Here is a 4,879-nt window from a genome sequence, read left to right as displayed (position 1 = left end):
TTATAGAGGGGCAGAACCTATCTGGATCTCAGGAGTGACAGGTGGATATCAAGAACTGTCAGTACTGGAAGCCGAGGTTAGCTTGACCGGGGACGAGTGGGAAAAACGTCCCATTGTAACTGGCCCAGAAGCCCCTTGTATCTTGGGCATTGACTACCTCAAGAGGGGGTATTTCAAAGACCCAAAAGGATACCGATGGGCTTTTGGTGTGGCCAGTGTGAACACAGAGAAAGTCAAACAGTTGTCTAATCTGCCTGGCCTCTCGGAAGATCCTTTTGTTGTAGGACTGTTGCGAGTTGAAGAACAACAGGTGCCAATTGCTACGAGGACCATGCACCGACGGCAGTATCGCACGAACCGAGACTCTCTGGCTCCCATCCAAGAACTGATCCGTCAACTGGAGACCCAAGGTGTCATCAGTAAGACACATTCGCCTTTTAATAGCCCAATATGGCCAGTGCGAAAGTCTGACGGAGGGTGGAGGTTGACAGCAGACTATCGTGGCCTGAACGAAGTGACGCCACCACTGAGTGCTGCTGTACCAGATATGTTAGAGCTCCAATATGAACTGGAGTCAAAGGCAGCCAAGTGGTACACCACAATCGACATCGCCAATGCATTCTTTTCAATTCCTTTGGCAGAAGAGTGCAGGCCACAGTTTGCTTTCACGTGGAGGGGTGTCCAATATACCTGGAATCGACTGCCCCAGGGGTGGAAGCACAGCCCCACTATTTGTCATGGACTAATTCAAACTGCACTGGAAAAGGGTGATGCCCCTGAACATCTACAGTACATCGATGACATCATTGTGTGAGGCAACAAGGCAGAAGAAGTGTTCAAGAAAGGACGAAAAGTAATTGAGATTCTTCTGAGAGCTGGGTTTGCCATAAAGAAAAGCAAGATCAAGGGACCAGCACAGGAGATTCAGTTCTTGGGAATAAAATGGCAAGATGGACGCCACAGGGTTAATTCTACTCAAAATTATGCCTCCTCAGAGTGCTATGAGTGATAGTTTCTTGGTGCTTGAGGCTATAGCCAGAAAACTTGAGGTGTAGCAGGTAAGTCTCCCTTTGTTTGTAAGTGGGAATGGTGTCGGGCTGTCATTGTCACCTGATGTATTTTCTTTCTTGGTAACAGGCAGATGCTGGAATAAGCCCGCATGTTTTCCCCTCAGCTCGTCCAGGCTCAGCCACTAAAGATGCTGGAGCAGGGATGAGGCGGTCAGGCTCCTGTGAACGGTGACTGCTTCCAGTCCTTGTGTGGTACCATGTCTGCTGCCTCCCGCCATGGTTCCCAAGGGACACACGGCTCATTCTGTAGTGCTGTTACTTCCTTTAAGGATCTGTTCCTAAGATAATTCTTCAGTTCCCTTTCTCTTATTTTTCAGTTATTATTCCTTATTCTCATTGTTCTTTTACAGGGCTGTGTCAAACTATACAAAACCCATTACTGTTGTATGGTTTTACAAAATATTTTTTCAGCTACATTTGAATTTTATTCTTTCCTTCTACCATTTGTTTGTGGTCTAATTTTTTTTAATGGCAGGGTAATATTTCTTGATGTATTAACAGTCCTCCTCTAACCAGTCAGAGTAGCGCATATTCATTTTGTTGTAACGCTTTTGCTCTGCTTCCTTAATTTTTTTGGTTTTGATTGTATTTTAATCCCTTTCCCTTTGTCCCGCTTTTGATGTTATTTAAATTTTGAGCTGTCCGTTGTAAACAGTTGTCTATTATGTTGTTAGTCTTTTGTTTTTGGGGAGCTGTAATGGATTATTTATGCCTCCTATGTATCTCTGGGACTCTCTGCTTCTACTTTTTCCACAGAAGTAGATTTGAATTCTGTTTTCACTTATTTCTGAATTATTTTCCCCACATGTACTTGAAATCCAAGAGGCTCAAAGTCTTCTGTTGTATGGGTTCAATGACAGTACAGTATCTCTTGGTCAGCAACCTTTGTTACTTTTCAATTCCATACCTTTCTCTATTAGTAAGAGGTTATTTAGAATTTATTTTCCTTTTTATGGATTTACCATACTTATATTCTGCAACTCCCCCTTCAGCCATAGATTCTTTCAGTATTAGCCTTTTTATTAAAGAAACTGAAAGCTTAGAATTCAGCTAGCGATTGTGAACATGTAAACTCTGATTTGAATTTTTGGTTCTTCTGTAGGTTTGTGAAATCTTGGATCAAATTGCTAAACTTGTCAGAGGGTGCTATGCAAGTTGAGCACAAACTAAAGCACTTTGAATTCAGACGATCTTTCTTAGTCTCAATTCCTCACCTGTAAAATAGGGTGAGTATTTCTAAACTTTGTAGTCAGACTTTATGGCTTTTAAGCAAGAATTCTTCTAGGAATTTATACTAAATTTATACATCTGTTGTGTCCTCTAAAACCAATTCAGGGATTTTTGATTTGCTGATTTTCCCTTTTTTTTTTTAATGATTGTGCATGTAAATCTGCTAACAGGACTTCTAAATGATTTTTTTATTTGCCTTGTAAAATGTAGGGCTTAATCCGTTATCAGGCGTTCAGTACATATTTGTAAACTACAGGCTAGAACTAAAATACTGTATTTGTATCACTACTTTTTTTTTAACTGTTGTAAATTCACAGGGAATTGTGAAGAGAGGTGAAGTTGTGTTCGAGGCTGCCAGAAGCCGCAGAATCCCAATCCTGATGGGAACACCTGGAGGTGACCAGAAGAGGACAGTGAGGATTGTTGCCGATTCCATCCCCGACTTGCCTGACCTGGGGCTTATTGACAAGGAGCTGGCAACCAGTGGAGCTGGAAATCCCAAGGTAGAACAGATGATTAGAGACTCTACTAAAGCCTTAAGCAACTTGTCACTGCAATGACAACTTACTGCATTTTAGGAAGCAGCTTCCTGGTTTAGGAGCAGGAAGTCTCCATATCATTATCAGGGTTAATATAACATATTTAAAAAGGACTCAACGTGCCAGTAAAATAACAGAGTAGAGATAATATGCAGTCACAGAATAATTGTGTCTAATTTCTGAAGCTACCTTGAGCAAAGGCAACAAGTCCTTCTAAGGTATTTGAGACATACACTCAGGGGTACTGTCTTTCAGTTTATAATATTACTGTAGAAAACTCTGATTGCTTCTCTTATTGTTATGGGTTGTCTGTTATGTTGAAAGAACTACGTAGCTGGTATCCAAAGACTGTCCCAGACCTATTTCAGATGATGCAGTTCAGACTGTGGTGGGAGAAAGGACTAAACTACTGGCATTTTTTTTAGATACTGCATTTTATTGATTGCTTTTTTTATTGCAATATTTTTATAAAATGGGTTCTGTGCGGGCTTCAACTGTCAGTTCAATACTAAAGTTCAGTGCAATACTATAAAAAACAGTTCAGTTGGTAGGCTTTTTAAGCCATAGCCTATTAGAATGAAAGTTCATTAATTTATACTTTATTCCTGTTGTTGATAGTGACTTAAATCCTGCTTATAAACACCTTGAGAAATAAAATATGAACTGCCTTTGGCTCCATATGCAAATGAGCCATAAGGGCTCAGCATTAGCAGTCTAGTTTTTGCCTCCTGCATATAAAAGGCAATAGTTACTTGTAAATCACAGAGTAAAGAAACTACAATAAAATGAAAAGTGGTTTTAGAGTTCTGCAAATTCCTGCAGAAAACCTGTAGAACTATAGGGTATCTTTTATTATTGCCAGCTTGTCATGTATAAAACAGGGAAGAGTAAATCTTGATTTTTTTTTTTTTTCCCCCCAACTAGTGCTGTGTTTTTCACTTGCCTGAAGAGTAATGGTACTCATAGTTGCAGTCATAGTTTGTAACCAAATTGTTCATATTTACAGATAAAAATACAGTGAAATTTCTACATTAAGTTAATGTGCTAACTTTATATGGGAGCTTCTAGGAGGACTTCGGAACAAAATAGTGTATTCAAAAGCAAATTCAGTACACTAACTGTAAAGTTTGGGTTTATTTAAGCTGGTATATTTTGCATTAGGTACTGTTTGTAGCATTGGGTTGTAAACATACTAAACTGTATATTTTTCAAGAGCTTTTTTAAATTCCAAGTATTCACTGGTTTGTAGTGTAAGTTTCACGTCATATTTAGGTTTGAGCCTTTCTATGAAGGAGCACCAGTATTTTCCTTGCAGTAGAATTGGTGTGTAAGCTGTTTAAGGAATGTTTAATTCTAATTAGAATACTTACCTCACTTAGTGTTAATTTTTAGATTGGGCTTTGTTGATTGTAAGAACTTGCATAATTGCTATAAATATCTGCTTTAAAACAGATTTGACATATTGCACTAATCTTGAGTTGTAACACTGTTATTGAAAAGCACTTTTAAATTTCTTACTAGAAGGACCATCAGAGTACAACTAATGTTGAGATTTATTTTTTCTATACTGTCTGATGTTACTGAAAGATGTTATTCTTTCATATATTTTTTATAAAATTATAAATTACATTTCTATAAACTAAAACCCTGTCATAGTACCATATGGTCTTTTCCAAAACATTTTCTGTTTGTGTTAACATGTTTATATTATTTTCCCTTGGTGGAGATTAAAATGATGTTGAACAATGCTGACTGACTTTCACTTTCTTTTCACTTCCCGTGTATCTTGGCTGTCAAAAACTTCAAATGGAACAGTTTATTGGAAAGACAAGGAGATGTGTTTTTCATAGTTAATGTAACTGATACTGCAGTGAGTCTTAAGGGTGAGTAGTACAAGGTTTGTCAACGGCGAATGACTTCTCTAAGAGTTAATGTGTTGACCTCTTAAGGTGAGCTTGGAAGTTCTGTATCCAAATACTTTTTAAGATGTCATCGTAAGGGGTTAAAGTCACTTTATAATTCCAAGTTATGTGCCATTAC

The 4,879-nt window shown here is 38.4% G+C and overlaps 1 long non-coding RNA gene across 1 annotated transcript; it reads left to right on the top strand.

Moving 5' to 3' along the window:
- The first annotated feature begins 1,809 nt into the window (after positions 1-1,809).
- LOC141938698 (uncharacterized) lies at positions 1,810-4,589 on the top strand. Its single transcript, XR_012627367.1, has 2 exons — positions 1,810-2,296; positions 2,618-4,589. It is a non-coding gene; the product is annotated as an uncharacterized LOC141938698 (long non-coding RNA).
- Positions 4,590-4,879: the final 290 nt, after the last annotated feature.

This window comes from Strix uralensis, unplaced genomic scaffold, assembly GCF_047716275.1.
Source record: "Strix uralensis isolate ZFMK-TIS-50842 unplaced genomic scaffold, bStrUra1 scaffold_244, whole genome shotgun sequence".
NCBI lineage: Eukaryota > Metazoa > Chordata > Aves > Strigiformes > Strigidae > Strix > Strix uralensis.
Note: the sequence above shows the minus strand (reverse complement) of the source record. Positions and strands in the feature narration are given on the sequence as shown.